General features: G+C 40.9%; 1 protein-coding gene across 11 annotated transcripts in view; it reads right to left on the bottom strand.

Annotated features, from left to right (window-relative positions):
• Positions 1–21,880, bottom strand: part of Apbb2 (amyloid beta precursor protein binding family B member 2) — a 277,295-nt gene that overhangs the window by 245,807 nt on the left and 9,608 nt on the right. Inside the window, exon 1 of one of the 11 annotated variants that reach the window (XM_048364645.1) lies at positions 163–182. The exons of the other annotated variants lie outside the window; for them this stretch is intronic. The gene's annotated coding sequence lies outside the window, so the exon portion shown is untranslated. Of the gene's footprint in view, positions 1–162; positions 183–21,880 lie in introns of those variants that run through there. 11 annotated transcript variants of the gene reach the window in all.

Raw genomic sequence — 21,880 nt, 5'->3', positions numbered from 1 at the left:
AAGACACTTGTCACTCAGGGATCCCAAGAGTTTTTGGAGTCTCTAAGCAGGAAACTAGAATAGAGACCAAGTGTTTGTTCATGATAATACACCAGACTGGATCATGTTAGTGTACTGCCCATGCATTAGTGGCTGCAGTAGTTAAGAATTTGGGGATCTTACCAGCATCACAAGGCAGTCATGAAGTGTAAGTAAGGGTTAAATCCCAAGCTGAAGAAATGGAAAAATAGACCCCAGTGGTACTCCACTGATCTCTGTGACCAGCTTTGAGTTGATCCAATTAGTGTGAGTGAGACTCAACATTTAGAAGCCATCATTCAGTAAACTTCCTGCAGAAGGGAAGAAAGATACACATTGTTCTGGGTGCTGCTGATAGTCTTTTCTTTTCATTTATTTATTTTGCTCAATGCAAAAACTATCTCTAACAGGTCTGGGCTGAAACTGTGAACAAATATGTGCAGAAATATTTACAGCAGTTTAAAAGAATAACATCTATCTGTTGAATTAAATCATGTTAAAATATCGGGCTATATATTGGTACCACTTATCCACAATGAACCTATTCTAGACCTCCAGTGGATACCCAAAAACTATAGATAGCACATAACCCAATACAGACTGTGTTTTTCAATATGCATAACTATAATAAAGTTTTGCCTTTACACTTAAAGGAAGCACTATGACCTCTTCTGAAGTGCCAGTGTTGCTATTCTTACACTCTGAGACATTATTCAGTAAAATACAGATTTAAAAAACAAGCACTGCTATAGGCACCAGCCAATGTGACTGATGAACAGGTTTTATATAATGCATATATAAACTTTGTGTGTGTGTGTGTGTGTGTGTGTGTGTGTGTGTGTGTAACATACATTATGAATATGCTGGACAGAGGACTGCTTTAAGTCCCAGGCAGGACTTCGCAAGATTTAATCTCATTATTTGGGATACTGCATAAACTAAAATGGAAGGTCTCTGTTCCTGGAATTTTCCATTAATATTTTTACGCCATGGGAAATTGAAACCTTGAAATGTATCATGACTGGTACGGGGGAGCCCAGTGTTTTGGGTTGTTGACAGTACTGGGGCTTAAGCTCAGGACCTTTTGCTCTTGCTTGGCTTTAGCTCAAGGATGCCACTCTACCACTTGAGCTATACCTCTACTTCTGGCTTTTTGCTGGTTTAGAGGAGATTTATCAGCTTAGGCTGGCTTGAAACCTGAATCCTCAGTTCTCAGCCTCCTGAGTAGCTAGGATTACAGGAGTCATTTTTTGTTTTGTTTTTTACAGAGTCTTGCTGTGTAGCCCAGGCTGACCTCAAGTTTGTGTGCCTCCCCTCCTGCCTCAGTCTTCTGAGTGCCAGGTTTACAGGCATGTACCACCACATGCAACTGATTCAGAAATTTAAAAATAAATAAGTAAAGCTCCTTCATTCAGAAAGCTTGAGCATCAGTAACCTAAAAATCTTAAGAGTGGGCTGGGAACATGGGTTAGTGGAAGAGTGCTTACCTAGCATGCATGAAATACTGGGTTTGATTCCTCAGTACCACAATAAACAGAAAAAGCCAGAAGTGGCCTGTGGCTCAAGTGGTAGAGTGCTAGCTTGAGCAAAAGAAGCTCAGGGACAATGCCCAGGACCTGAGTCAAGCTCCAGGACTGGCAAAAATAAATAACAAATAAAATAAATAAAAACCTGAAAAGTAATCGAACCAATTAAGTGAGCCAATTAAGTAGCCTTTATTGCTTAAGTTGGGTTGAGTTTTCTGCAATTTACAAATAATAACTACTCTATCTGTTATAAGAAAGGGACTAAGCAAAGTAGGGTAAGGGAGGAGACAAAATGAAGATGAGACACTGCACTGGCAAAGGTACAGAGAATTTCACGCATTCCATAAGATGGAGGTAGGGAGGAGGGTAAAGAGGAAGAAGAGGGAAGCAGAAGAAGGGGGAAAGAAGGAAAAGGAGGCAAGGGGGAGGGGAAAGGAAGGAGGAGGAGGAGGAGGGAGGAGGAGGAGGAAGAGGAGAAAGAGGAGAAGGAGGAGGGAGGAGGAGGAAGAGGAGGAGGAGGAGGGAGGAGGAGGGAGGAGGAAGGAGGAGGAGGAAGGAGGAGAAGTGAGGACGAGGAGGAGGAAGGAGGAGGAAGAGGAAGAGGAAGAAAAAGAAAAAAATCAAAACCACAGAATCAGATAAAAGTTTTTCACCGGCCAGCAACGCAGCAACCACCTTGAAGAGTTTCCTTCCAGCCTGCCACTGGGAGCCCAGGCACTACTTAATTGTTTCACCCATCTGGACAACTGCCAATTTGGAGCCAAGTAAATTATCTGCAGTGAATGTCACACAGTGGGGACTGATTTCATTTTCCTAAATTTGTTTTCAAAGCCCTGCATACATGCTTCCAAGGAGGAGAAATGGGAAAATGACCATTTAATGGGAAAAATATATGAGCTACGTCAAAAGCAGCAGCCTGCGATACAGAGAAATCTTTATCCAAAATGCCTTCTGCTAACACTTTCCAAACTGTAATAATTCAACCACTGGCCTTCACTGCATTTTTATGCTAAAATTTAGTTGAGTTGTTTTTATCCTATTTTATGAGGGTGTAACTTAAAAAGGAACAGGAAAGAGTTTTACAAAAGAAAATATTACTGTAGATTTTTAAAATAGCAATGATAAGAACTAGAAATGGAAGAGTAAGCAGAGAATGAAGAAAGAACTTTCTTAAGAAAAATGTTGACACCAAAAAATAGAGGGAGAGGGCTGGAGGTGTGGCTCAAGTAGTAGTGTTCCAGGCCTACCATGTGCAAAGCCTCAAGTTCAAACTTTATTCTGCCAAAAGAAAAGAAGGAAAACGTTGGCTAGTTTTACTAATTTATTAATCTATGACAATCCTAAAATGAGTTCGCTATAAATTAAAGTCCTTTTATAACAGGTGGTTATATCATAAAGGGAAATATCTCTCCTTAATTAGTTCAAGGCCAATGATATCCTCAGTAAGATATCTGCTCAGTCTCTTATCAGGAAGGTATTTAGAATGGTTAAGCTTTCCTGACTGGAGAGGATGGGAATATGGCCTAGTGGTAAAGTGCTCGCCTTGTATACATGAAGCCTTGGGTTCAATTCCTCAGCACCATATATATAGAAAAACAGCCAGAAATGGCGTTGTGGCTCAATTCGTAGAGTGTTAGCCTTGAGCAAAAAGAAGCCAGGGACAGTGCTCAGGCCCTGAGTTCAAGCCCCAGGACTGGCAAAACAAAACAAAAAATATCAAACTTTGGAGCATTCCATAAAAGAACTACTTAGAATGTCAGGCTGAATGGGATGCATAGTATTATATCCAGTAGATACTATATTCAGTAGATCCTGATTTTAGTGCTATTCTGATTTTAGTGACTGTACAGTAATTGTGTAAGACGTGAACATTTAGAAAACATGGGTGGAAAATGTAGGAGAATTTTAAACCTATTTTTTGCTGCTACTTTGAAAGCCTGCAATTAATTTCATTATACTAAGTTAAAAACAATAAAGATTTAAAATAGACAAGGAAGATGATATAGGCCAACAACATGGATGATCAAATAGCAAGACTGTATTCACTTGTGTGATTCATGCCCAGCAACTGGAGATCTTAGCAAGTCCACAACAGTAAAGGTGTGGCCAACTCTAATCACATTCTCCCTTGGCTTTCTGTGCAGATTTGCCTCTAGAATTTCTCCTGTCCTATGCCCCTTGTTAGACTTAGTCTTCACACCAACATTAGCCATCTGGCAGCTTTGTTTATGAGTCTCTTGTGATTTGGGTTAACAAGAACCTGTCCCCAGAGTATAAGCCCTTTACAAGTGTGCTGAGGAAAGCACTGATTTTTTCCCCCCAGTTATCAATGCAGACAGCCAGCGCCTGGACTGTGGTGATAAGTGCTACTTGCCCAGTCCTCCTTACCCAAAGACCATTCTGTAAGCCTGGAACAGACACTGTTTTGTGTCATAGCTTTCTGTAAAGATGACAGGCGCTCTAGGAAATGGTGAGAACCTTGCATTCAAAGTACAGGGCAAAGTATGCAGCAGACAGTAAGTGTAGCAGCAAACTTAGAATCTTGTGCTTAAAAAAAAATAACAAAGTCTGACTAAGAGCCAAACTTACACACACCTTAATGAAAGGTTCGGCAGAAGGCTGTGTAGTTCAAGAGGTAGGATGTACACTTAGTAAGTACAAGGCCCTGAGTTCGAACTCTGGCATTACCCGCCCCCCCCCCAAAAAAAAATTAACAGACTGTTTGCAATTAACACCACTTTGCAAGACTTCACAATGGCTTGAATTTATCTACTATGACCTAGAGTGAACCTTATAAAACCTAAATCTACCTAGGTCTTTCATCTACTCAAACCCTTTAACAGTTTCCCATTACATTTAAAATACAGGCCAACATCTTAGTCATGGCCTGCCTTGACCGTCACCTCAAAGACTTAATGCAGGCTGTGCCCTCTGCCCAAGATATCTTCCCAGCCCGGCCCCCCACTCACCACACAAATCCCAGCTAGCGTACTTCCACTATTCAAGATTCTCTCAAGTTTCAGCTTAACTATCCCTCTGCAAAGGAGTCCCTGCCAACAATGGGTCTAAATGAGCCTCTGTTTTATGGTCTCACAGTACCTACAATTCACCTACTATCATTTCTAATTACATAGCTGTAGGGTTCTTGGCCTCCGGGCTAGATGAAGAGCGTGCAGAGAACCAGGGCTGAGCCAGGTGGGCAGCCTGAACCTGAGAGAATGGGCGTGGGTGACTGCACCTCATGCTGGCTCAAAAGGAAGCACAAAGTCTTATGGACAGAGCTCTCATTGAGTGAACACTTGCTATGTCACAATACTCTCCTCTAAACATGCTTGAAATTTATCACTGTTCTTTCTTCCACTTGGAAGGCAAGCCAGCCAGGCAAAAGATGTTGAACTATCCATTTTTTTTTTAAGTGACATTCACAGTATCTCCAAACTCACAGGGCAACTGGAGCCACTGGAACTGAAAACTGCACAGACTAAGCACCGCATGGCAGTTTAGGTGCAAAACCACCATGGAAACCACTTACCCAACCTAGACCCCATCTCAAAACATTAGCAAACATATGTTTGAGTTTTAAATGCTTCAGAAAGGAATTAGCATTTTCCATAGGAAACCTTAAATAACTGACCAGCTGCTAGTCACAGCAACCCCAGATAAGAAAGCTTACACTGGGAACATAAAACTCTCTATAGAATATTCAAGAGATTCTGGCTCTGTTAGAAACATAAATGAGAGGTGATAAAACAGGACAAAATACCATGTTTGGCAAAATGCAAACCAATCACAGAAAGCATAAAAGGTCCAAAATGAGATCCTAACCAAGTAAAGAAAATAAGACAATTTGTGAAATTGCAAGTTTGTGTCTCTTCCTTAGCAACATAGTACCCAATTGATTCCCACAGAGAATGTTCTTTTCAGCAGTGAGCAGCATTAACCAAATTAAAGAAGAGCCCTCAGGGAATAAACTCAGCTACAATAGAAAGCATCATTTTCCTCCAGCCTAGCCCAAAGGTCAAGCAAAAGCAGAATCTAAAAGTAAAATATAAAAAGCCCCCTAAGGGGACATTGAAGTAATAATTTCTCTTACTACTGCCATAAAAAGAAAAACAGACCAATTCATCCAAAGGGGGAGGGTGCTCATTTTAATCTGAATTTACACATTCTTGTTGTATATCCACATGGCCCACACTGGAATTAACATTTTTGACTTAGTGTTAAGAAAAATAAGCCAAACAACTAAAAACTGCAACATATGGGAGAAGGCTCCTTTCATCAAGAATTCTGGGTTGACAAAACTAAAATTATAGAGGGGGAAAAAAAGCTTAAGATCTTACTAAGTATATAAATTGAAATAATCTAAACATAAATTTATTTGAAATTAACAGCCAATGCATGTCTTCACAGCAGTCTCCCCTCAGAGCACTGAAACTTAGCTGTATTAACACAATTTGTTTTTCACTGTTGTTTTGCTTCCACATTTGTTTCTCAGATGTACTAGAGTGGAAATAACATACAGTATACAATACACACAGACACACAGGGACTGGGGAGCAGGGCCCTGGGATGATGCTCAGGGGTGTGGATTCTGGATTTGGTGTATGACACTGCTCATCTTCCTTTGGAGTCCCCATCTGTGAACTCAAGGGGTCAGGCTTAGGTACACTCTACAAATGGGTGGGAAGATTCTCCTGCCCCAGAGTAAACTCACAGTTGATAATGGATTGAAGATGCTTTTCCAGGCAGTGAAAGATGGGTGGTAAACATGAGATCAACTTGTGAACAAAGGGAACAATGAAGAGCCAAGCAGTCGGCTATTCGCTACAGAGCACACTACAACCATCAAAAATATTCTGGAGCCAGGTGTGGTGGCAAGCCTGTAGTCATACCCACTTAGAAGGCAGAGATGTGGGGAAGACTATGATCAGTCCAGGAAAAAGTCAGCAAGAGCCCATCTCAGTCAATAAACTATTAATGGTGGTGCACATTAGGAAAGATCAAGCAGACGAAGTTACTGTCTCTTCAGTCTGGCTGGATGACCTTGGCATCCCTCTCAGGTTTTTACATGAAATAAGTCTGATGGTCTGTGAAGTTCACTTGCTGCCCTTTCCATCTTCTGATACATTCATGACTCAGTTTCCTAACAATGCATGACTGTCATCCCAGCTATACAGGAGGCATAGGTAGGAAGGATAGTGATTCAGGCCAGCCCTGGGCAAAAACATGACCTATCTGAAAAATAACTAATGCAAGAAAGGACTTGGGGTATGACTAAAGTGGTAGAGTACCTGCATAGCATGCATAAAGCCCCCAATTCAAACTTTGGAACTGTGTGTAGGTATGCATGTATATATATATATATATTAACCAGACACGGTAACACAGTCCTATAATCTCAGCTTAGAAATCTGAAGCAGGAGGATTATGAGTTCAAGGCCAGAGTGGTCCACATGGCAAGAGTCTATGATAAGAATAAATAAATGCCTTAAAATAGGTTTTTCCTTCAAATTTTGAGAATAACATTTTGTTTAAAATAAAAACAGGAGGAACAACAAAACACACTGAATCTAAAGGATTCACAGATATCATTTAAAAGTTGCTCTGTAGCATCTTAATCTTCCTTCACAGAAGGATCAGATCTTGGTCTTGAAATGAGAAGCTGACAATATGGCGACAAAGAACACTGGCTGACTCGCATGCCCTGGCAGCTGCAGTCTCCTTCTACAGAAGGAGGGCAATATGCCTCAACCCTTCATGTGGTTGTTGAGTGGATATGAATATGCACAATGCATTAAGTACTGACACACAGCAGAACCTATGCAAGTGTTTGCTAATATTTTACATTAACAACCTCATGTTTCATTAAAAAGAGACATTCCCTAATATACCAAACAAGCACTGCAGAAACATCAAGAGTCCAAAAAGCCTCAGAAAGAAGTATCAACACTCAACTATCACATGTTGAACATCCCTCACTAAACCAAAAAAGTATAAACTGAGTAATGATACTCAATAGTTTTAGACATTCTGGATTTTGGGTTTTTAGATGAAGCTGCTCAACCAACTCAAAACTCTGAAACACTTCTGTCCTCAAGCATTTCAGATTAGGGGATATTCTACCTAAAACTTAAGGCAATTCCAAATTTCAAAGTATTTTTGCATAATATGATAGTGACTTCAACTGTTTTCCCAGACTGCAATCCTTCACAGCTTCATCCTAACAGACAAACCTTCCCAAATCAATGATGAGTTTCACTCATTCCCAACTAAGACTATGGAGTCTACAGAATATACTTTAAACCCCACATTGAGTTATTAGCAGGCAAACTAGAATGAGCCTCTACTATCACCATCTCTGTACTTAGGACAGTCTGTATGTAATCAATTCTGGTGACTACTTTCAGTCTTCCTCACAGCCTTCTGAAAGGGGTGTGGTCCAGCCAGCACCGAATCATCATTGTCAATCATGGCCCACTGCAGATGTGTGCTGCAGCTGGTGTGAGATCCAACCTCACCCTCCACCAAGGTTCACACCACCACCTAATACAGAGCACCCCTCGTCCACAAGTGTGCAAAACATTCATCTAAATCTCCTCCTGAAAGCCTCACAGTGAGCTCTGGGGAAAGTATAGAGCACATGAGTAGACTGATGCCTGAAAGTTCACTGAATCACACAGAGCCAGGAAGTGGCAGAGACCCAAGTGTGTTAACTCCTAGTCTAGAGTTCCTCCCAGAACATTCTGATGCCTAAGTTAAATCCAAAACAAACACTCAAGTCTTGGCCTCCACACTTTTTACTGTTTTCTGCTACCCCTCCTCATCGCCAACAACTGTCTCTTGATTACCCATTTTTCACTCTTCATGCACTGAATAAATCTTTATTAAGCAGGGTAACCAATGAAGCAAGTCCTCCCTTTCTCTTTGGGCCCTGCCACGGTGTGCCACTTCTATTGTAGGGACATCTACTTAATTCACTTGATAAAAAGGCTTTTTTAGTGTGGACATTTATTATTTCAACACAATGTGAAGAACACCTGTTAAATGCCTATACTGTCAAGGTTTTTTGTTGTTGTTGTTTACCCAAGGGTTTATATTGCAAACTGTGCTCCTGGAGTTGCAAACTATGCTGGGAGTTGGTATAGACCTTTGAAAGGTGGGCCTAATGAGTTTTTCTTAGGTCAATGGGATACTACCCTGGGTTACTTCTCACTGGAACTACCTGTAAGAATCAGCCCAACTCTAAATCTGGCTGACTTCCTTCCTTACCTTGTGATCTTTCCTTTTCATCTATACTCAGATTACCATGATCCACCATGAAGTCTCTTCCCAAAGCCAGCATTATCCCCTTCAGCCTCAGAACTGCAAGCTAAATGAACCTCTTTCTTTTTAAGACTACCAGCCTTAAGTATTTCATTATAGTAACCACCACAACAACAAAAGGCTAATAATGTGTGTGCCATGTCATGCTACATAAGGTTCAATGAGAACTATGCAATTATGATACTGGTGTTCTGGTGACTTGAAAAACTAAGGTTTCTATGAAATACTGATTAACAATATCAATTAACTTCCTTAAAAAGCAATATAAATACTGTCATTCAGCTATCTCAAAGGAAAATGAAAGCAAGCACTAATACCCATGAAAATAATATAAATGGCATCAACTTGTATTACCAAATAAAAAACAATATAGACTCAATGTATGTAGCACCATTAAAAAGTGAGTAAATTCACACAACATCTACAGACAAGTGATCTCAGATCTAGTCTACAAAAATGTTTGTATCTATCAGGTCTATTAAATAGTTAACAGCCTTCAAACTCATCTGTTCAAAGCACACACTATTGAAAAGGAAGGAACAGATCGGAGGAGCTGGTGTTCTGGATTACCCCAAACTCCAAATCTAACAGCAATAAACCTGCAATAATCCTCATGAAATATGGTATCAATTAAAAGCTGGTACAGAAAACATAATGCAAAGTAACTGCCATTTTAACACCCTCTACAGATAAATCACCAACTTAAACAAGTGAAAATCGACTTGATGCTTATTTAACACAGCTGCTTTTATTTAAAATTGCCTTTAACAGTCACAGAGTATCATGAAACAGAACTGCAATGGGTTAAAAAGGCTAGATTACATTAGAATTCCAGAGGGAGGAAGACAGATGCCCGGGAAATCTTTCTTATCTTACAAATGATAATCTTTTAAAGCCTGCAGGGAAAGCATATAAAACAGTATTCCACAATAGGTTAATTCATACTGTGATTTAATAGAAACATTTCCAACTAGTCCTTTTTCTTTCATACCTAAATGTCCACGCTGAATGGAAGAGGCCAATCCCAGAAGAGAGAAGGGACTTGAAAGCAGAACACCTGTAAGTAGCCTGAGCAATCACTTGTCTCAGTGGGGAGAGGCACTTCCATCCAATAAGCCCACATAAAGCCCACAAAAGGTTGTATCTGCTTCAAGGTTTTTAAGGGAAGAGTTTTCTTGCTGCTTCCAAAGGACTGAACAGAGGTGCCCTATGTCTCCTGGTTACTCCCTCCACCCCAATAGCCTTCAAGGGGTCATGGTGGTCCTGGAAGAGGCTCATAAGGAAAGGCTTCCCTTTAATTGTCTGAAGCTCTACTCACTGTGTAGCAGAACTCCACTCCTCCTTCTCAGCCTGCCTCCTGTGTGAAGTCAGTGGATGGATGCGGTACTTTCATCTCTCAAGAAATGATCACACATGGCCAGGTGAATTCTGAGCTAATAGAGCAGATAGGTTCCCCCATCAAAAGAGGAAGGACACCAAAGATTTGGTCTATTCATTACACTGAGTTTTTTCCAAACCTAGCATGGCTTTGTGGAAACAACACAGCTACTCTCTTGTAGCTGAGAAATTGTACAGATGGAAAAGTGTGCCACACTCAATTCTGGGTGGACCAGCCTCCCTAAGGTGCCTTTACAGTCACCAAGAGAAGCCAGGCAGCCTACGAGTCAAGAGCACTTGGTTTCCAGCAGCCTTCTTGGACCTCTGCTCCCTGTCCTGGGAGCCTGAGATGGTAAGAGATGAACTCGAGTTTGTTGATTTCACTTCATTCCTAGCTCTTGATGTTCAGATATGTGAAGGAGGAAATTGAAATGGCAGATAAAATTGTTTGGGGATGTAAATTATCTGGAAAGCTAATTATATATAATTTCTTCATTTTCTTTATTCATGTAAGTGAATGCCAAATAAATTTTCTTTTAGATCAAATAGTTCTTAATGGTTCATAATGACTCTATGATTAATCCCATATAACCCTAAGACTCTTTCCCTCCTCCTCTCCCTCCATCCCTCAAGAACTCGGCATTACTGTAACATCTGGTCCAAAAGAACTGAGCTAAAATTTGCTTGGGGAGGCCTGGGTAACATATTTTTGTTAGTAACTGAGAAGATCAAAAAAGTTCATTGACCCTGTATCAGAAAACAGGAGCCTGAGAAGTTCTAAAGGTTCATTCAACTCAAGTGCCCTGAGAATCCAGCTTCTCTGGGGAACACATGGGATCACACTCTGTGAGCAAAGAGCTAGTCAAATTCAAGACCTTTCTGCTTTCTCTCCTCCCACTAAGTTCATCCCAATTAGCTTTCACTGTTCCCATTCTTCATACCTCATGACAATCATCAAGGACCTCCAAAAGTAATGGTCTATTGAAACTCTCATGGTTCTGCAGGACTATCTTTAAAAAAAAAAAAAAAAAAAAAAAAAAAGCCTTTCTGGCTCCTTCTCAGGTCTTCTTGACTGGGTCTCTGTCATCTCTCCCAACACTAATAACACTCAGGAGCAACACTGGACTCCGTTCTCCTATCTTATATCTGTCTGCACTCTCTACCTTGATGATCTCAACCAACCTCCTGGCTTCTAATGTCTTCTACATATTTGTGATTCCCAAAGTACACCTCTTGCTGAAAACTGAACTCCAGATTCCAGAATCTCTACTCATGATTTCTACATGACTGTCTAACAAGCATCATAAACCTATGTCCTAAATCAAATTCATGTTTCCCCCAACTGGGTTCACCCCAAATCTTGCATCTATGGTTTGAATATGGGTGTGCTTGCCAAACCCCATGTTGAGGATTCATTCCTCAATGTGGCAGGGCTGGGCACAGGGGCCTGATGGCAGGTATGGCTCACAGGGACCAAGATCAGGGCCTGATGGGAGGTGTGGCTCACAGGGACAGAGACCCAGGAATGAATAAATGCTGTCAAGTGAGTGAAATTAGTTCCCATTGTCATGAGACTGGAGTAAGTTACCACCATAGAGGACTGTTATAAAGTAGACTATGTACTGCAGCTCCATCCTTCCAGCTGCCCAGGAGCCCTCTTTATGCTGTGTGCACACTGGCACACTCATCTTTCTCACTCTCTCTACATCTAATTTATAAGAAACCCCTAGCAGCATCTCCTTGTATCACTCACCACTTCTACCGTAACATTTATCATCATATTTTACTTGCCTTTTTACTATCGCTATGATTCCTCCTTCCATTCTATTCTTCTCAAAATAGTGATCTTTTTGAAAACCCAAGCCAGGGCTGGAGGTTTGGTTCAATGGTCATGTACAAGACTACCTACTTCTCTGTTAATCGCTCAATGCAATTGCGAGTTGCTTACTCTTTTCTTAATATCATTTATTCTCTTCCCACCAACATTCCCAAAGCCTCAACTTCTACCATTAAGAGCACTTCAGGGCTCTAACAAGAACGCAGGGTAGAATTACTACCAGTCACTTTGCACATCTAAGGTTAGTCCTTGATCCTCAATGGAGAGAAATTCTGTACTGCATTTTATCATCACAAATATTTCATTACAGCTTTTCTTTTTATGTCAAGCCTTGCCCACGACATATTTTTTTCCCTTTCTCAGAGAATTATCTTTCATTTTTCTATAACTCTTCCATTGCATTCATTGCAAGTAGCTTTTTGTTTTTGTTTTTTCAGAGACTGAGCAGGTTTATTTGTATAAAAATCATTTATATACTAACCCTGGAAAGTTAGTGTTACTAGAACTATTGTGTATGAAATGCCGCAAATATTACATAAATGTACACATTTTTTGAAATTGCAAGTGATTTTAAAATATATTTTCCAAGCTTTAAAGTTGGTGACCCAAATAAAGCTGATTTCTATGTGGGCACATGCCTCATGCCAATTTACTCAAGAATGTGTCAACTCTGACTAGAGAGTAATAAAGTTGAGTGCTTTCGGCATGTTTGGTTTACAGAATCACTTTCATCTCTCTATATATTTTTGCATAATGAGATCCTTAGTAAAAAAAAAAATGTCAAGTTATGTTTAACACTGAAAACAGCAACCCAAATCATCCCCAGACTAGAGTTGCTATGCCTTTACTGGTCTGTAACTGCTACTACACTCTAAGATAAATAGACTCAGAACATGAGCTATGTGTTTACACCACAGGAATGCCTTATATAGATATACCCAAAATATTTTATAACCAGAAATATGAACAACACAGTCTTCCTAGGCAGAACTATTTAATTTCATCAGCCTTCTGAAATTACATCCTTTGCTAAATTAGCCTCTGGGCACAAATGCAATAAGATAACATTAATTAAAATACATAAAACCATCCAGAAGCATCAAGGAGTATGGCGTATTTTTTTAAGGGTAGAAATTGAACTAAAAATAGTAATCACTATTTTTCCAGCTTAAAAAGCTGGATCTTACACATTGCCTAAAGCTACAGGTACACCAGACTTTCTCCAAGCTAGGATAATAATTAGTGGTATTCATTCATCTGGTATGTAGCAAGCTTTGCAGGTTGTGTATATATACACACTTGCCCTGAAAACATCAGCCTCAGTTTTTTCTGCTACCACTTTGTCATTAAAATCCAAAATGCTCTGAAGAATGTGTCAACCCTTATCATCATGCCAACAACTGCACCATTCAAAAAGAAGATTCTATGTCATCCTAAACAGACCCCCATCAGATTCCCTATTTAAGTTCAGATCTCCACTTCATCTGGAGACAAATTATTGCTGGGTTTGAGTAAGCATCTTCATCACTACTGTTATCAACAACCACGACAGCCCTAAGGCAGTTTCCTTGGGTCTTCAACAGGACCCTAGCCAGTAGTTAGAAGCTTGCCCTAGAACCAGATCAGCTAGTTGGATGCTAAGCCTAAGCACCGGATGGCAGTATATGTCCAGAGAATTACTACAAATGTAGAGAAATACTTAAGGTACATAGAAATAACTAGAGTCTGGAGCCTTACACACATATAGGAATCATCAATGTGAGAATGCTACTTTGAATTTTGTTTTTCCACTGATATTATTTTAAGTGTTAGCATCAAGCAACCACAGCACAGAAATGAATAAGGTCAGAAATGACCTTCAACAAGAAGCATTTTCTGAGCCAGGTGTCAGTGGCTCATGCCTGTAATCCTAGGTACTCAGGAGGCTGAGAACTGAGGATCAAGGTTCCAAGCCAGCATGGATGAGAACTGAGGATCAAGGTTCCAAGCCAGCATGGACAAGAAAGTCTGTGAGACTCTGATCTCCAATTAATCCCAAAAAGCTGGAAGTGGAGCTGTGGCTCAGCACTAGCCTTGAACACACACACACACACACACACACACACACACACACAGCTCAGGGACAATGCCCAGACTCTGATTTCAAACCACAGGACCACCACACACACACACACACAGAGGTGCACACACACACAGAGGTGCACACACACAGAGGTGCACACACACATATGCACACACACACACACACACAGATTTTCCTGCTGATATGACAGTATGAAAGAAACAAAGGGTAGCAGTTCATTGCTTCCCAAATAATAAAAGGAAATACTAGACAAAATGGTGAATTTAAATTGTTCATTATGGGCTAGGCATGGTAGTACATGCTTATAATCCTAAATATTTAGGCGACAGTTTGAGGGAATCACAGTTAAATACACACACACACACACACACACACACACACACACACACACACACACAGCAAGATTTACCTCAAAGAACAAGCTGGGAACCATACTTCATACCTATAAATAACCTCAGTTACTTGGTGGGGTGCCAAGGGTGGCAGAGACTAGGAGGATTAAGACTCAAGGCCAGCCCAGGCAAAAGGTGAGCAAGACACAATCACAACAAATAAAATGGGGTGGGGAATTGTGCATACTTGTAATCCCAACTATGAGGAGGTCATCTCACAGGCCACATCTCTTCTTATCAACACTTTAAACTAATGCAATAAAAAAATTCATGATCAACATTAGATTATTCCTGCCCTGAACTTTCCTGAACAATTTCTGCTATGTATCTTCGCCAAAGCTTCATCACTTGCCTGCTTGCAGCCAGTGTTATGTGGGCTGCCCCACAACTAAGAAAGATCCAACTCTGTCTTTTTCATTCTCTGCTGCAATTTTAAAGAAACCCAAAAAGCTATATCCAAAGGGTTGATAATTACTTGCTCTATATGCATGTACACCTTCCTACACACACACACACACACACACACACACACACACACCTGGAAGTGATTTCCCCCTTTCAAAAATAAAATTAGGTGGGACCACATATAAATTATGCATTTGTCATCACTGCTCTTAAATGTGTGGCCCAAGAAATTCCAAGGTCACAGGTCTCCCGTCAACTCCAAGCTGGCACAGAATAGGACAGGAACTGAGGTGGCCCCATTGCTGGGAGCTGCATTCCTGCGCTGGTTTTCCTTTTTAATTACATCTACCAGATACCAACAAACCAAAACCATCTCGAATTCGACTGCTTAAAGATACAGGTGGTTCACCAGATTTAAAAACAAAATCATGTTGGCTCAACATATTTGTGTCTTTTTTTCAATTATTATTATTTTGCCTAATCAGCAATCTGTACACAGCTTTGTGCCAATGTCTGGCTTATTTTAATACATTTTTCTGTTACTTAATGTAAACTGGCTTGGTTTTATTTTTTTCCTCCTGATAGCAATGTTCAAATAATGAAAGAAGAGTATATAACCAAAGATGTAGCATTTCTTCAGGCCCACTGAAGAGCCACTGAATACAACTGAGAATATTCAGTGGGGTTTCTTAGCCTTAATATGTCCCACTGGCAAATACAAAAGTAATAATATCACTTAATGACAGTATCTTCTGAGCACTTACTTTGGCCAACCACTGGCCTAAGCACTTCAAATCAGTCTACTAATCCTCCCATAGCCTTTTTTTTGGCCAGTTCTAGGGCTTGAACTCAGGGCCTGGGCACTAGCCCTGAGTTTCTTTTGCTCAAGGTTAGCATCACTTGAGCCACAGCACCGCTTCTGGCCTGAGGTGCTGAGGAATCGAACCCAGGGCTTCATGTGTATGAGGCATGTACTCTTGCCACTAGGCCATATTCTAGCCCCAGGACTGCCTTTTTAAGGAGATTAGGAATAAAAGAGAACTATTATTAAGCTTGAGTGAAATCAGTCACAAAATTGTGATTTCACTTAAATGTAATACCCAGGAGGGTCAATTTCATAGAAACAGTAGAATTGTGATCGCTAGGTTTGGGACCAGGTTATTGTAGGGGGAGGGGAAGGGGTATTACTACTAATGTGTTTAGTACGTTTTCAGTTGGGGAAGGCAAGTTTGGAAGGTGACAGTTGCAACGGTCAGAAATCTGGGGAAAATCATGATTTCCACAGTGTTTGCTGTCACCAGCTTTGCCGCTCAGTACATCTGGACTGCGTCTGTTCTCTGAGCTTTAAACCGAGTGGAGGAGCTTGTGGTACTTCTCATTACCCCAGTGATGCTGTCCTCCAGTCCACATAGTGAGGCAGTGAGTGAGTTACAGATGACATCAGCCCACAGAGTCATTTGAAAGATAAGTCTCCAGCTGGATACACATGACTCTGTCCCTATGTGAATTGTGAGAAACTCACTGTAAACCAGGAAAGCAACTAGAAATTTCTATACCAGGTTAATCAGTTTTAAGCAGATTAATAAATAACAGTAAACTAGCTCATTACTGGAAAGAAGGCGGGGGGGGGGGGGCAGGGAGAGAGAAACGCAGCGTGTGCGCATGCTCCCTAGGGCTTGAACTCAGGGTGTCATGCTCTTACTCACCTTTTTCACTCAGTTCTCTACCTCTTGAGCCACACCTCCAGTTCTGGATTAAGCCTCCCAGATTTGTCTGCATGGGCTGTCTTGAAACCTGGGTTCTCAGCTCTCGGCCTCCTGAGTAGCTAGGACTATAGGCATGAGGAAGAAGGAAGGCTTCATACACATGAAGCCCTGGGTTCGATTCCTCAGCACCTCAGGCCAGAAGCGGCGCTGTGGCTCAAGTTGGCAGAGTGCTAGCCTTAAGCAAAAAGAAGCCAGGGACAGTACTCAGGCCCCGAGTTCAAGCCCCAGGACTGGCAAAAAAAAAAAGTCCTGAATGCTCATTTTTCAAATGAAACAGAAATAAACATGCAGGAATGATTCCCTCCAACCTTCACTAACTGCTGAAAGGAGAGAAAGCAAGAGTGAGGGCTTGGTGCAAGTGGTAAGAGCACTAGCCTAGCAAGCACAGGGCTCTGAGTTCAAGCCTTCCTTCTTCCTGGTAAAGTAAGCACTGAAGAATCTTAAAAGGAGAAAGTCAACAAAGTCATCCAAAATCCCAAGGAACCACTATATTTCTACATCTATCCACTCTCTCCTAATCTTCAGCTTTTTGCAAACAATTTACAATTACAGCACGTGGTAGCATATCATCACACTCTGCATTCAACAGACATCTATCAAAATGGCATATTACCAAGCATCTCAAAAATTAAATTTCAAGGTCAACCCCATGAAAGAAAAACAAGCCTGAATACACCAGGCTCTTCTGCTAAACTAGGTTTAAACTGCTCTAAGTTTCATAGCTGGAAGGAAATGCTCTTGTCAAGATGGCATAGAATTCCTTAATGGCTGCCACAGAAAGAAGATAACACCTTCACAAACGGTCATACAAAAATAAACGGCAAGCAAAAATTTATATAAACTCTGAAAGCAGCCATCCATCCCCTACTTTATCTCTTTGTTGAAAAGTAGCACACCACCTAATGAAAACCCTGTTTTCTTTATAAGAAATAAAGATAACACCCCAAATCAACATTTTTCCTGAGAGTTTGTTGTTTTTTTATTATTATTGGTGTTTTCTTATTTTTGTTATTGTTTTGCAATCTACATTTTGTCAGAACCAGTGGGTTAGGAGATAAAATTCAATGAAACTACATCATATTGTTTCTTATTTCTTGCAGCTTGTAAAGTAACAGCAGGATCTAGCCTTGATAAAAGAAAATGATTTAAACTGAAATAAAATGCAAGTCAGCAGGAGATGACTTTGATCATGAGACAATGATATAAAAGTCCAAGGAATGCAAGACTTCCTTTATTTATTTTACTAGAAATAACCTCCAACCCAGGAGGGAAAAAAGAGGGAGGCATTTTTAGAAAAGACACTGACACCAATTGCTAAGTCTAACAAATAAGAGCAGTGGGTGTTAATTTGTACATCATGGCTCATCTAAATCACTGAAATACATTTAATATAAGGTAGGAGGTTTTTCCCAGGAGTTTTAGGACAGAGACCTTGTTCACAGTAATAGTATCCAACATATTCATTGTTCACACCACACTTCCTGCCTTTTTTAGGGAACATACAAACACCATGAGATCACAACCTCTAGACTAGGGGGACCCAAAAGCACCAACCCCTATATATTCAAAGCCTCTGGGGCCTCCAAACCCTACTCCTTTCTGGAGCTCCTCACCTGGTTCCCACCTTGTGAACTGTTTCTGCAGTTTGTCCCATCCTCTTCTCTTTAGGTCCCACTGCAGCTTTCTGGAAACTGCCCCTAGCAGAAGGGATTAGCAGCACCGTGGGGGAGCTTCCTCACCAACCAGAGGACAGCCAAATTCCCTTTTACTCCCTTAGCTGTTCTTTTTGGCAGTACTAGGCTTGAACTCTGCCTCTTGAGCTATAGCTCCAGCCTTTTTGCTTTCAGTGTGCTTTTCAGATTTGGATCTCACCACTCTGACACTCCTATCTATGCCTCCCAAGAGTGGCTAGGGTTATAGGCCCCCACCACAGCATCTAGCACTCTTTCTCTTTAACCATTCTACTTTAACAAATTTTTGTTGTTGTTTGCTTGTTTGTTTTTTGGTGCCAGCACTGCCAGCCTTGTAGCTCTTACTTGGCTTTTTCATTCAAGGGTAGGCTATACCACTTGAACCACACCTCCACTTTCAACATTTTCCTGGTTAATTGGAAATAAGAGTCTCATGGACTTTTGTCTAGGCTAGCTACCCTCAAATCTCAGCATCCTGAGTAGCTAAGATTACAGGCATGAGTCACTAGCACCCAACACAAATGTTCTTTTAAAAGGCTCATTCCAGGATTGCCTACAAATGAAATTTTTCATCCAGTTCACCTCTCCTCACCATATCTTACTTTGGTTTGCCCCCAAGACCCATACAGATAACAGAGAATAAATATCTTCAAAAAGACGGACCCAAACCACCTGCCGACTTCAGGAAGGCCCCAAATTAAACATACCTTAAGTGGAAGTAAATCCAAAATCATACTTTAAAGTGGTGATTAAGATTCCAAAACAGCAAGGCTAAAGTGTGGCTCAGTGGTAGAGGATATGCCTAATATGTGTGAAGCCCTGTTCAATCTCCCTCTCAACATCCTGGTTAAAAAACACACACAGATACACACACACACAAAAACAATAAAAATAAATAAATTCCAGCCAGAACATCAGCAAAATCCCACTCTGGGTCATTTTTGTCAAACAGTGTTTATCCTTAGCAACAACAACAGGTCATTCTTCTTCTTTCCCTATTTCCACTTAGGGTCAATTGACATCCAATGTTTGTCTACCCCAAATATGATGGAATGAAGTTTTAATTGGAAAAATTCAACTAAAAAAAAAACAACAAAACAACAACCCACTACTCATTAAGTTAACTGAGGCAAAAATGTGTTGAACACCTTAAGACCCACATGACATTTAAGTCAGGTCCTCCCTGCAAGTAGCATGTAAAGCAAAGTTCTCTTGGGCTCCTCTAAAAGCCATTTATCTTTGAACCCAAGTCACCAGGACTGATCAGTTGAGCACGGCCTGAGGAAAACCAACATGAGAAAACCAACATCCTGCAGCTCTCAACAAAGATCAGAAAGCCACCGAAGGATGAAAAGAAGGTGGGGCAGTGAGGATGTTAGGCTGTAATGTGTGAAACATTCTGTTAGCTATGATATGGCAGGACCAATGGGGCCTGTTCTCTAAGATGTGCACTGAAAAGCATCTGTTCAGAAGGTACTGTGCAAAATGGACTCATGGTCAAATGCTGGCTTAAATGAAGTTAAACAGTTCTTTTCACTAGGATTTCTTGATTATGCTAATGCAGATAAAGCATGCAGATATCTGGGTTTGATGACATAAATCTTTATTTCTAATATATATCCAATAATTTGGGTTCCTATGAACACACTTTAGGGGACAGTTGTGATAGAGGTTATGGAAGCAAGGTCAGAACTGAGACCTGAAGAGCAGTCACAACAAACAGTTGACAGAAGTCCAGTCTTCAGGAACATGGGAGGGGGGAGGGGATTGTTTCCTGAAGAAGTGATTTCAAAAGAGGCCCAGGCAAACCATTCTTCTAGCTGAACTTACAAGGGATGTGTAAAAGCTGCTTTTTTACTGAGGGATACTTGGGGCTCCTTGCATGGATGAGAACATGAATTAATTGGGAGCAGGATAAAGGTGAGAAATCCCAGACTCCTATGTGTCTATGTCCTTTGTATCTATGTCCTTTGCCCCAAGCCATTCTCTCTGGCAGTCACTCTGCAGGCATCTTGAAACCCAGGAAGGAGCTGCATAGGGAGACTGGACCATCTTCCAGGCATCACAGATTTTTATGGTAACAAGGAGGCACCTGAGGGAGCCTATGACAAAGCCTGTCAGAAAGACCATTTCTGGCCACCCCTAACCACCAGTGCCTGGGAATGTCATTCTGCATACCTCTCTCCAGTTCTTTGTCTATAAAATCTAAAGCTCATGTCTATATCCTGAAGAATGCTGAATATATACTAAAATGTTGTCTTCCCATAGCATACCCATGCCATGTAATAAAGTTCTATTTCCTACCCTTTGTCTCTTTATGTAGGTAAAGTGGCTGGACTTGAGATATAAAACTCTTGGGTTTGACCTGGGGTAAAAAAAAATCCAGTTTCAAACTCCTTTCTTTCACCTGGAAATCCTCACATGGCTGTCACTTCTTGCCACTCAGGATTCAGCACAATAGTCACCCACCTGATCACGTGGTCTAAAGGAGCCCCTAAGGCACTGTCCTTTGCACAACCCCTCTATTTACTTCATAGGGGTTGGACATTCTGATTTGTATACTGCTAGGACATACTGGCAATGGGATAAGTACTCAGTAAACATATGTGGAATGAATAAGTGAATTTAAACAGTTTGGTGACCCTCCTGTGTTGGTGAAATGCTTAAAAATCTGGTTACATACCCCAGTTAAATAAAACTTAGTTTCAATTAAGTATGGTTTGTTATATTCAAATAGAGAGGCCATGCTCATGCTTTATGTGCTGCATTCAGGGACATCTGCACCTCCTTTATACACATTCCCTTCCGATGCAGACTTGGTCACACAATGTTCTTAAAGTGAGCTTTCTCCTAGATCTTACTGGAATTTGGAACCAAAACCACAAAGCTAACTGAGTCGCACATTAAGTTATACTAACCTCTCCAACATCGTACGGTAGTGAGCATGTATTGATTGTTATAACTAAGGATAAACTTCCAAGAAGGTTGGGGGGGGTGTCAAAAATATTCTGGAGGGATATTTATTCTTTCCTCCTACAATAAAGTTATTTTTATTTCCATACTCATTCTTCAACAAATACATACTAAAGGACTTCTGATTCCTGAGAACACAGAGATGAAGATGTGCAGGGCCAATGCTGAAGGTACTGAGAGACACAAAGAAAAATGAGAGCGGTGAGTGCCATGTGATGTCAGTGAGGTGCGATGGGTGGGGCAGTGGGAACCCACAGTGGAAGCTAGGAGAAGAACCCATGGTTCTATCCTGGATAATGACAGGTAGCAGTGGCCTTCCAAGCATGGCCCCCAGACCAGCTGGGAAAGTATTACAAATACAAATTTGCATCAGGCCTTACCACAAAGGTATGGAATCAGAAATTGTGAGGCTGGGGTTTGGCAGGATATGCTTTCACAAGCCCTCAGGTGATTCTGGCACATAAGGAGGTAACAACATTAGGGGACTTT

The sequence above is a fragment of the Perognathus longimembris genome, chromosome 16, assembly GCF_023159225.1.
Source record: "Perognathus longimembris pacificus isolate PPM17 chromosome 16, ASM2315922v1, whole genome shotgun sequence".
NCBI lineage: Eukaryota > Metazoa > Chordata > Mammalia > Rodentia > Heteromyidae > Perognathus > Perognathus longimembris.
The sequence above is the reverse complement of the archived record's forward strand: the minus strand, read 5'-3'. Positions and strand labels throughout refer to the sequence as shown.